Below are 12,367 nucleotides of genomic sequence, written 5' to 3'. Positions count from 1 at the left end.
TCTGTAGAGGTAGTTGAGGAGGAGCATGGTGATCTGGAGGAATGTGTCTACCTCGAGGAGAATAACAACTTCACCGAACCCTCCCAAACCTCCCCCCCCATCAGGGGAAGCCCCTCAGGGTCCACCCCCATCAGGGGAAGCCCCTCAGGGTCCACCCCCATCAGGGGAAGCCCCTCAAGGGCCAACCCCATCAGGGGAAGCCCCTCAAGGGCCACCCCCTACAGACGGCCACAAGCCTCTCCAGCCCCCAGGAAGGCTTTGCAGAAGACAAGGGGTGTACCCGAATCCCTACAAGGACTTGCGAGGGAACAGGCCCACCAGACGCGCCACATGGGAGACATTTCCAGCGACCTCCATCGTGTGGCTGACAGCCTGGCCGCCTTTATTGGGTCCTCAGCCAAGACCCAGGCTGAATGCACAATGGCTGTGCAGGGCACCGCAGCCGCTGTGCAGCAGGGCCTCACACATCAGAGCTTGATCTCTGACTGCCTGCAGGATGTGAGCGCAAACTGCGCTGCAATGGTCACATGCCTGGGTGACCAAGCCCAGACCCTGGAGGCCATGCATCACCACATTGTGGCAGGGGGTCCCTCACCATCTGGTGACCAGGGCTCCAATGTGCAGGCCAGCCTGGAGCATCAAACCCGGGCAATTGGGGAGCTGCAGGCCACAGCAGCGGGCCTCACGGCGGAGGTGAAGAGCCTGGGAGTGGCTGTCCAGGCCAATACTGCTGCCTTCGATGCGGAGGGAAGGCAGACCAGGCGCCACCAGCGGCAGACCACCACCCGCCATCTGCGGATGCAGGCGGAGACGAACTCTGTCCTCACCCGCATTGCCCTTGCATTGGAGGGTATGCATCCAGCATCTGCCAGGAGTGACAGACCAGGGGATGAACCTCCTCCTGATGGCCCACCTGAGGCTCCCCCCAGACAATTGAGGAGCCGTTCCCGTGGCACCAGGCCTGGCCCACGAGAGGGCAAATGACTGCTCTCTTTTTTTTGTGCTCAGATTATGAGCTTTATTATTTTGTTTTTGTTGGACGTGCACAGAGGTATGTGCCGTCCTCTGGTAAGGGCATGCCATGTCGGCCAATGGCATGATCCCTTTTTTTTTTTCTGCACATGGTGAGAAGTGCAGAAGTGGTGCCCGGACACTCGTTTGCAGGTGCAGGGTTTCCCAGTGCTACTACAGTGTGACTGGTGTGTGAGACATTCCTGCCAGCAAGGTGTGTCACCTTGGGTCGTCGGGGAGAGGTTATCCCCACGACCGTGTGAATGTGGTATAAATGGACAGCAACATCCTTGGAGCCTTGGCGTGGCTGCTCCCAAGTCCTGCATGGTGGACTTGGGCTAAACCAATGTGAGGTGGATGTGGTGTGTGTGAGCTAGGGACCACAGTGGTGTGCATGCGTGCATTGTCCGTGTGCCATGATGAATGTGTGTGTTTAACCACTTAACGACCACCGCATGTACATATACGTCCACAGAATGGCACGTACAGGCAGATGCGCGTACCCGTACGTCCCTGCCTAGGTGTGGGTCGGGGGTCCGATCGGGACCCCCCCTGGTACATGCGGCGGTCGGAAATCGTCTGGGAGCGATCCGGGATGAGGGGGCGGCTATTCGTTTCTAGCGATCGCTCCCTGGAGCTGAAGAACGGGGAGAGCCGTATGTAAACACAGCTTCCCCGTGCTTCACTGTGGCGGCTACATCGAATGTGTCATTCCTGATATAGGGAGACACAATCAATGACGTCAGACCTACAGCCACACCCCCCTACAGTTGTAAACACACACTAGGTGAAACATAACTCCTTCAGCGCCCCCTGTGGTTAACTCCCAAACTGCAACTGTCATTTCCACAATAAAGAATGCATTTTAAATGCATTTTTTGCTGTGAAAATGACAATGGTCCCAAAAATGTGTCAAAATTGTCCGAAATGTCCGCCATAATGTCGCAGTTACGAAAAAAATCGCTGATCGCCGCCATTAGTATTAAAAAAAATAATTAATAAAAGTGCAATAAAACGATCCCCTATAAATTTTGCGCAAACCAAACGATAAATGCTTATTGTGATTTTTTTTACCAAAAATATGTAGAACAATACGTATCAGCCTAAACAGAGGAAAAAAAAATGTTTTTGGGGGATATTTATTATAGAAAAAAGTAAAAAATATTGCATTTTTTTCAGAACTGTAACTCTATTTTTGTTTATAGCGCAAAAAATTAAAACCGCAGAGGTAATCAAATACCACCTAAAGAAAGCTCTATTTGTGGGAAAAAAAGGACCTCAATTTTGTTTGGGAGCCACGTCACACGACTGTGCAATTGTCAGTTAAAGCGATGCAGTGCCGAATCGCAAAAAGGGGCCTGGTCTTTTAGCTGCATTTTGGTCCGGGGCTTAAGTGGTTAACGTGCAGATGCGTTCCACGAGGCAAATTCTGACTTCTCTTCCTTCAGCAGACGGGGTAGCTTCGGTTAGGGGGGGACTGTGTGGTTGGGGGGTCAGGTCATCACATATGTCAATCTCCAGGCCCTTTCTCATGACGTAGTTGTGTAGAATGCAACATGCACCGATGTTCTGGCTCACGAAGTTTGGGGAATACAACAGGGTCCCCCCGGACATATCCAGGCATCGGAAACAGAACTTCAGGATGCCAAATGTGCGCTCCACCACTGCACGGGTACGTATGTGTGCATCATTGTATCTTCTCTCTCCTCTGGTTTGGGGATTCCGGAATGGAGTCAGGAGATGGGGCCCAAGTGCATATGCAGAGTCACCTGGAAGGGAAAAGACAGGAGGATGTTAGTCGTGCATGTGCCCCTCGTGATGTCTGCATCATGGGGTCAGACAGTCATGCCTGACTCCCATGTCACTCACTAACCAGCCAGCTGTCCCTGTAAACGTTCTGTTCGAATTCTCTTGGGATGTCGCTTTGACGGAATATGTAGCTATCGTAGCTGGCCCTGGGGTGTTTGGCACGGACGTGCCATATAAGGGAATTGGACATCGGCTATCACCTGTACGTTGATGGAATGCCACTGCTTCCGATTGCGGTATATGTGCTCTGTGGCACAGGGGGGGGGGCGTAGTGCCACATGTGTGCAATCAATGGCCCCCATGGTGTGTGGGAATCCTGCAATTCTGTAGAAATCCTGCATTGCCTTCTGCCGCAGGTGCTCCTGGGTGGGTCTGATGAAGTGGTGGGACATGCGTGTGAGGATTGCGGGGACAACCTGGTGCACACATCTGCTAATGGTGGATTGTGACATCCCAGACACTACTCCACTTGTACATTGGAAAGATCCACTGGCGAGGAAATGGAGTGTTGCCAGTACCTTGACTAGTGGCTGCACTGCATGTGAGCGGTGTGTCTGGCTGGTGATGTCATCATGCAGGGTTGTGGCTAATTCCAGGATGGCATCAGGGCTGAATCTGAAGATACGATACACCTCCAATTCCCCCATGCCAAAGACGTTCATGCGTGTTCGGTATATCCTCTCAGGTGCCCTCCTACGTGCCTGTGGACACAGTAGTAGTGCTATGACCATGGCTGCCCCTGACAAGTTGGCATACAGATGTGTTGTCCTGCAAGTGTGGTTGCTCAGCTGGTCCGTAAAGGTGCTGCTGCAGCTGCTCTCCAGCTGACCTGTGCACGTCTGTTGCTGCTTTATGAGGAATAACTTTGCGTCGGACGTACAACTTACGCGCACATCGCGTAGCCTGCGTCAGGCGCACGTACGTTCGTAAATCGCCGTTTCTCCCTCATTTGCATATTTGAATACAAAATCAATGGGAGCACCAACTACGTCCAGTGTAAATATGCGCCCACGATACACCGGCGTAGGCAAGTTACGTCGGTCAGATGAAGCCTATTTTCTGGCGTATCTTGGTTTCTGAGTCCGGCGCATAGATACGATGGCGCATATTTGCACTTACGCAGCGTATCTGTAGATACATCGGCATAAGTGCTTTGTGAATCCGGGCCTATATCTGTAAAAATTGGACTTATTTGAAAAACATTTCCCTCACTCAGGACAGGAATACGGCTTCTCCCCCGTGTGAGATCTCTGATGTATGGAAAGAATGGACTTCTGTGAAAAACATTTCCCGCACTCAGGACAGGAATACGGCTTCTCTCCCGTGTGAGATCTCTGATGTTTGGAAAGAATGGACTTCTGTGAAAAACATTTCCCGCACTCAGGACAGGAATACGGCTTCTCCCCCGTGTGAGATCTCTGATGTCTGTTAAAACTGGAACTGTCTGAAAAACATTTCCCACACTCAGGACAGGAAAACGGCTTCTCCCCCGTGTGAGATCTCTGATGTGTGTAAAGATGGGACTTCTGTGAAAAACATTTCCCGCACTCACGACAGGAATACTGCTTCTCCCCCGTGTGAGATCTCTGATGTCTGTTAAAATTGGAATGGTCTGAAAAACATTTCCCACACTCAGGACAGGAATACTGCTTCTCCCCCGTGTGAGATCTCTGATGTCTGTTAAAATTGGAATTGTCTGAAAAACATTTCCCGCACTCAGGACAGGAATACTGCTTCTCCCCCATGTGAGATCTCTGATGTCTGTTAAAACTGGAATTGTCTGAAAAACATTTCCCGCACTCAGGACAGGAATGCGGCTTCTCCCCCGTGTGAGATCTCTGATGTTTGGAAAGTTCGGATTGAAAACGGAAACACTTCCCGCACTCAGTACAGGAAAGTCTCTTATTTGTTGGAAGGACAGCACCGTCCCGCACAGTCTGAGGTTCCACAGGATAAGAGTAATACGATGGTCCGGCACCGTCCCGCACAGTCTGAGGTTCCTCAGGATAAGAGGAATACGATGGTCCGGCACCGTCCTGCACAGTCTGAGGTTCCTTAGGATAAGAGGAATACGATGGTCCGGCACCGTCCCGCACAGTCTGAGGTTCCACAGGATAAGAGTAATACGATGGTCCGGCTCCGTCCCACACAGTCTGAGGTTCCTCAGGATAAGAGGAATACGATGGTCCGGCAACGTCCCTCACAGTCTGAGGTTCCTCAGGATAAGAGGAATACGATGGTCCGGCACCGTCCCGCACAGTCTGAGGTTCCTCAGGATAAGAGGAATACGATGGTCCGGCACCGTCCCGCACAGTCTGAGGTTCCTTAGGATAAGAGGAATACGATGGTCCGGCACCGTCCCGCACAGTCTGAGGTTCCTCAGGATAAGAGGAATACGATGGTCCGGCACTGTCCCTCACAGTCTGAGGTTCCTCAGGATAAGAGGAATACGATGGTCCGGCACCGTCCCGCACAGTCTGAGGTTCCTCAGGAAAAGAGGAATACGATGGTCCGGCACCGTCCCGCACAGTCTGAGGTTCCTTAGGATAAGAGGAATAAGATGGTCTGGCACCGTCCCGCACAGTCTGAGGTTCCTCAGGATAAGAGGAATACGATGGTCCGGCACCGTCCCGCACAGTCTGAGGTTCCTCAGGATAAGAGGAATACGATGGTCCGGCACCGTCCCGCACAGTCTGAGGTTCCTCAGGATAAGAGGAATACGATGGTCCATCGACACTGTGTGGTGCCGGATGGACATTTGAGGTAGTCGGGTTTTCTCCTGGACTATACTGTGTGATGTCCTCATCTTCTACTTTACAGTCTGGAGACAAAGTGAGACAATCCTCTGAGGTTTTCCTCATCTCCCGTCCATCTACTAAAATAGAAATACAAAGATTATTACTAGACATGAGCCGATTGGTTCCCCTAAACCAGGACTCCGCCCACACCAGGCAGCTTTGTCTCTGAGGATCTTACAATTCCCCCCTCAAGGTAACTAGTAAATGGGTCCTCTGATCTCCTACCAAATCATTTCTTTATTCATGGACCTTAGTCAGAGAGTGAGGAAGCAACGAGAACTGTCTTTTATAGGAGTGACAGTGATGAGGGGATTATAGGACGAGTGTCCCCACCCCCTCTATCACTCATTACCATCTTCCCAACACAAGAAGTCCTGCACTTCCTTATTTAGTCCATGATTTAGTCATGAATAACAGCGGGGCTGAGCCCCACCAGAGGTCAGAGAGTGAGGATGGGGGGAGAACAACCAAGATGCAGACTGGACTGATCCTGAAGACCTCCCTCATTGGGTTATTGACTCCTCCCCCTCATTATCACTTTATTTTTAAAGTTCCAAAGCTTGAGGATGTTATCACATTATTATCAACATGTAAAAGTCTGTCCATACTAGGCGCTGGCGCATGCCTGCTGCACTGCGGGGGGTCCCGATGCGTGAGGCAGGCAGCCGCGAGGGCCGCCGTCCATCCGCTATCGCGAGCACAAGAGCAAGAACAGGATCTGTGTGTGTAAACAGATCCCGGTTCTGACAGGAGAGGAGAGACAGATCTGCTGTTCCTGGCAATCAGGTGCTGAAGGGGTTAAAGTTCAAACATTTCTTTTTCTTCTTAATACTCCATGTTGGTAATATATTCGGGTCATATGTGCAATGGCATTACAGCCGATAGACTTTACAGTTTATTTCTTTTTATTAGATTTTACATTTGCACTTCTGTTTGTCAAAAAGCAATATTTTTGTTTTATTTCTTAAGACGTTCCATATCACAAGGGCTAAATGTGTGTCTGTAGTGCGTGTTCAATCCTTCATACCAGAAATAAGAAGATCTGATTGGATGTTTACTCCAGGAGTATATCATGGGTTTGGCAATTCTAGAGAAAGGTCTAAATAATGATTGTGAACGGAGCGAGGGAGCGGCGAGGAGACAGGACACTGTGCATGTCTACCGATGTGTGTGACAGATATTTCTATGTAATAAAGTCAGAGATCTTATAGATCTATACTATGTGGAGAGTTCTTCTTGTCTTGGGTCTGAGACTATACAGACCTATCCCTCCACCCGGCACTGCAGCAAACATCACAACTAGTAACCCGGGAGAATTCCTCTGTCAGAGATCTCGCTAGATCCGGGTATGGGCAGAAGACCTAAGACACATACCCCAGATGACTAAGACAAGCAACACCTATGGGGGGAAAAATGAACATTTTACTAGCAGCTATACCCCAGAATCTCCATAAATCCAGTCTAGAGACATAAATTGTGTCTGCAGCACAGAGAAGAAAGATTATCCCAGAGAAATACAGGAATACAGGACGGGGAACACAGCTCAGGAAAGTGACCAGGGGATTACAGGCTGATATCACCCAGTCCCCGCCCTACTCTGGACCAATCAGTGAGCAGTATGGGTGGAGGAATGGATTTAGTGTTAATGACCCACCTGTGCTGATCTCTGTAGGAGTGTCCTCCTCTATAAATGTCCCCGTTATTCCATCCTCCTCCATAGACTGCTGATCATCCCTCACATACGTCTCTTCTTCTTCTGATTTCACCTCAAATTCTATATCGATTGGATCTCCACTCTAAACCAAGAGAATGAGAGAGAATATCATCTGTAAGATAATACGATTTTTGTACTCACCGTAAAATCCATTTCTCTGAGTTCATGGACGGAAACAGCAGCCTTGACCTTAGGGTTATATCCGCTCTTCTCCAGGAGAGGTTTAGGCAGAAACACAGCACTTAAAGTGTTAAAAACTTTTCTTCAGTGCAGCTCCTCCCAGGGGGTGTGGTTCCCCGGGTATAACCCACACCCTGCTCTAGCAGCCTCAGTTTGTAACAAGTAGTACAAACAAAGGAGGGGTGGGTGCTGTGTCCGTCCATGAACTCAGAGAAATGGATTTTACGGGGAGTACAAAAATCCTATTTTCTCTTCCGTTCATGGACTGACACAGCAGCCTTGACCTTAGGGACGTCCCCAAGCAGTGTCAAAAACATTCGAGGGGTGGGAAAACAACACAGCAAACCAAACTTCACCCCAACAAAAACCGGAGTTACTCAACGGAGGAACTCCAACCATAAACTGCCGCCTGTAACACCCTGCGGCCCAAGGAGGCATCAGAAGATGTACTCACATCCACCTTGTAAAATTTTGAAAAAGTGTGGACCGAAGACCAGGTCGCTGCCTTACACACCTGTAGTACAGAGGCTTGATGGTGGAAAGCCCAAGAGGCCCTGATCGAATGCGCCGTGACCCGAAAAGGGAGGGGCCCGCCCCTTCAGGGCATAGGCCTGAAGCGCAACCTGTCGGATCCACCTAGAAATGGTGGCCGACGAGACTGCCAGACCCTTTTTGGGACCAGACACCGACACGAACTGTGAGTCCAACTTCCGGAACGGAGCCGTCGCTGACAAGTACACTCGAAGGGCCCGAACCACATCCAGGGAATGTAAAGTGGCCTCTTTCTGGTTTTTCGGCTGAGGACATAAGGATGGAAGAACAATGTCCTCATTAATGTGAAAAGCCGAAACAACCTTTGGGAGAAAAGAAGGCTGCGGCCGCAGCACCACCTCATCCTTATGGATGACTAAGTAGGGAGCCTTGCAGGACAAGGCCGCCAGTTCAGATACTCATCTGATCTATGTAATCACCACCAGAAAAAAACACCTTTTGTGACAGAGTCAACAAGGGAATCTTCCGAATGTCCTCAAAGGGAGCTTGTTGAAGCCCCGAGAGGACCAAATTCAAGTCCCATGGTGGCAGTGGAGGGCGCACCGGAGGGGCCACATGCCGGACCCCCTGCACAAACGTGCGTATCAAGGAGTGCGCTGCCAAGGGACGCTGAAAGTAAACAGCCAGAGCCAAAATCTGACTCTTAACCGTACTCAAGGCGAGAGCCTGATCCACTCCCCGCTCTAAGAACAGCAGAATCCGGGACACCACGTATGTACGGGGGTGCCACCTCATCTCCTCACACATAGAGATGTATGCTCTCCATGTACGATGGTAAATTCTCCTAGAAGTAGACTTCTAGTGCACGCAGCATGGTATAAATCACCGAGCCCGACAGGCCCCGGTCCTTCAACACGTGGCTCTCAACAGCCACGCCGTTAAAGCCAGTGACTGTAAAGCAGGGTGGAAGATCAGACCCTGCGACAGAAGATCTTCTCTCAGGGGTAGACGCCAGGGGACATCTGCCACCAGACACACCAGGTCCGCGTACCAGGAGCGGCGCGGCCAATCTGGGGCGATCAGGATTGTTGGAATCCCCTCGGCTTCCACTCTGCACAGCAGGCGAGGAAGAAGCTGCAGAGGAGGGAAGGCATAGATTAGGCGATAGTGACCCCAAGGAGCCACCAACGCATCTGACGCGTCCGCCCACGGGTCTCTTGACCTGGCCACGAACAGTGGCACCTTCCGATTGAGACGGGACGCTAGAAGGTCCACATCTGGAGTGCCCCACTTTTGGCACAGACTGTGAAACACCTCCGGGTGAAGCGACCATTCTCCCTGGTCCAGCGTTTGGCGACTCAGGTAGTCGGCTTGCCAATTCTGAACACCCGGAATGTACACGGCCGACAGAGCCGGAACGGACCTTTCGGCCCACCGAAGGATGTGGGCGACCTCCGTCGCCGCAGCTGAGCTCCTTGTGCCTCCCTGATGATTGACGTACACCACGGCCGTGACGTTGTCGGACTGGATCCTGACCGGTTGGTCCTGCAGATCCAGGGACCACCTGGCAAAGCACAGCTTGATCACTCGGAGCTACAGAATATTTATCGGCAGGCGGGACTCCTCCTGAGTCCAGCGCCCCTGGGCTGACTGGGTGCCCCAAACGCCCCTCCAACCGGAAAAGCTGGCATCTGTCGTGACCACTGTCCAGCGGCATGGCAGAAAAGACTTCCCGGTCCGCCAGGGAGGACTTGACCAGATGGCTCAACTGAATCTGGTAATCCAGAGATGACGGGAGCTTGTCCCAACGTGACAGAATCTCCTTCTGTAGCTCCCTGGTGTGGAATTGGGCATACGGAACCGCCTCGAAAGAGGCCACCATCAGACGCAGAACTCTCATGCAGAACCGAAGAGACAACCACTTCTGGGTCGACAACTGCTGCACAGCAGATTGCAGGGTCTTCAGTTTCTTCGTCGGGAGGAAAACCCGCGCCTCCGCAGAATCCAGGACTAGCCCCGGGTATTCCAGTCTCTGGGACGGAACTAACACTGACTTCTGGATATTCAGAAGCCAGCCGAACTCTTGGAGAGTCTGACACGTGATAGACACGTCCTCCTCTAACTCTGAGCCTGAGGAAGCTCTCAGGAGAAGGTCGTCCAGATATCCCACGATAGTGATCCCTCGCTGCCACAGCAGGGCTAGTATCGGGCGAGCACCTTGGTGTAAACCTGTGGTGCCGATGCCAGACCGAGCGGGAGGGCCAGAAATTGAAAGTGGTCCTCCCCGACCGCAAAGCGCAGAAATCTCTGGTGCTTTGTGCAAATGGGAACATGCAGTTATGATATCCAAGGATGCCATGAAGTCCCCCTGATGGAGTGCCGCTATCACCGAGCGAATCGACTCCATCCTGAATTTTTGCACCTTGACAAAACAATTGAGGGCCTTGAGGTCCAGGATTGGACGGACCCCTTCCTTCTTGGGGACCACAAACAGATTGGAGTAAAACCCCTGAAACCGTTCCTGCGAGGGAACCGGCACAATCACTCCCCTGACCAGAAGATCCTGGACAGCCCCCGCCAGAGCCAGCCGGCGTTCCGGAGGAAGCTGGAGGTTGGAAGGAAATAATCTGTTTGGTGGACAAGAGAGAAACTCTATCTTGTACCCCGAGGAAACAACTTTGCAAACCCAACGGTCGGAAAGAAGAGACTTGCACCGAGCCGCGAATTCGCGAAGCCGGCCCCCCACCCAAGACACGGGCGGGGGCAGACCTTCATGCGGAAGAAGGTTTGTCCGCAGGATTGTTAGGCTTGCGGTACCAGGCACGCCTCTGCCCCGCAGCGGGGGCCTTACCGCCTTGCAGATTTTTTCCCACCGTGCTGGGCGCACGAAAAAAAACGCTTGGGGGTAGTAAAGGAGGGCCCTTGCTTACGGCAAGGCTCCTTGCCCTTCCCAGACTGTGGAAGCAGCCTGCTCTTACCACCCGTGGCATCCTTAATGATGTCATCCAGGGATGACCCAAAAAGCCGCTCACCCTTAAAGGGCAAATCCACCAAGGCCTTTTTTGAGGTTTGGTCCGCAGACCAGCATTTTAGCCACACAAGGCGGTGCAATACCACCGCATAGGCGGAGGCCCTGGAAAGCAAGGGGAGCGTATCCAGGACCGGCTCACAGACGAACATCAGACCCTGAACCAACCGTTCAGCCAGGTCCTTACAGGTCTCGGAAGCACTCTGTGCCTCCAGCTCCTGTAGCAGGAGCTTCGCCCTTTCGGTCAGAGTCTGTGACACTAGAGTCCCGGCCAAAACCGGCCTCACAGCCGAACTCACTACAGTGAAAAGGGAGCGGGGCCACAGCCTCCAGTCTCCTATCAGCAGGGCCTTAAAGGCAGGAGCCCCTTCCACGGGTAACGTGGTGGCTTTGCTCAATCTGGACACGGGAGGGTCCACAGAAGGAGGAGAGACACACTTTTTTACAAAGTCCTCCTCAAAGGGATAACGGGTCGGAAAGCACTTTGGGATTGCAAAAACGTTCTGCGGTGTATTCCATTCCTTGTACAATAAATTGTCCAAATAAGAAACACAAGGAAACACACTTTCGGTTTGCGGAACCCAAAAGGGACCGGCACATCTGGTGCCTCCGCCAAAACCTCTAAGTCTTTGAGTTTCACGCACCGCAGAAATAAGAGCTCCAACAAATTCCTTGTCAGCAGTTGACCCTGAGGCAGAGTCATCCTCACTGTCCACGTAGGTTAAGCCTGCATCATCTGACATTACAGAACCAGAGCCAGATGCAATATCAGGGCATGGCTCTGTGTCAGACGCATCCCCAGAAGCAGGCTCAGGGAGGGGGCGCTTTTTACCCCCCATCCAGGCACTAGCTGCTTCAAACCTGGTGAGAAAAGCCTCCAGGACAGCCGACATTGCCTCAACAGATGTGGCAGGGGGAGGGGCATCAACGGTTAACTCAGGCATTTGTGGGGAAGAAGTACCTGGCTCAGGCTCCATAATGCCCCACCGCTGTGTCACCCAAACTGCAAAGCAGAAAACACCCACGGTCACCTCCCGGCCGGTAAAAACAGAGTATGGGGGCCCCCAGGGAAACTCCCCACCCCACCTGGTGCAGCGCAAGCTGAGAGGAGTCTGAGGCGTGCTGAGAAGCCGGCTGCGCTGCTGTCTGTCCCCTCAGAGAGATTTGCGGTCTTTCTGAGCGCTAAAACAGCCACACGAGGCCAAACGAAATCCAAGATGGCCGCCGAATATGCAAAAAACGCCATAGGACCACAGGAAAATGGCCACCAAGCCATATAAGGCGCGACCACTGCAAAATGGCGGCCATTGCGCATTTAAAAAGCACCCAGAGTGA

This window comes from Rana temporaria, assembly GCF_905171775.1.
Source record: "Rana temporaria chromosome 4 unlocalized genomic scaffold, aRanTem1.1 chr4w, whole genome shotgun sequence".
Taxonomy (NCBI): Eukaryota; Metazoa; Chordata; class Amphibia; order Anura; family Ranidae; genus Rana; species Rana temporaria.
The sequence above is the reverse complement of the archived record's forward strand: the minus strand, read 5'-3'. Positions refer to the sequence as shown.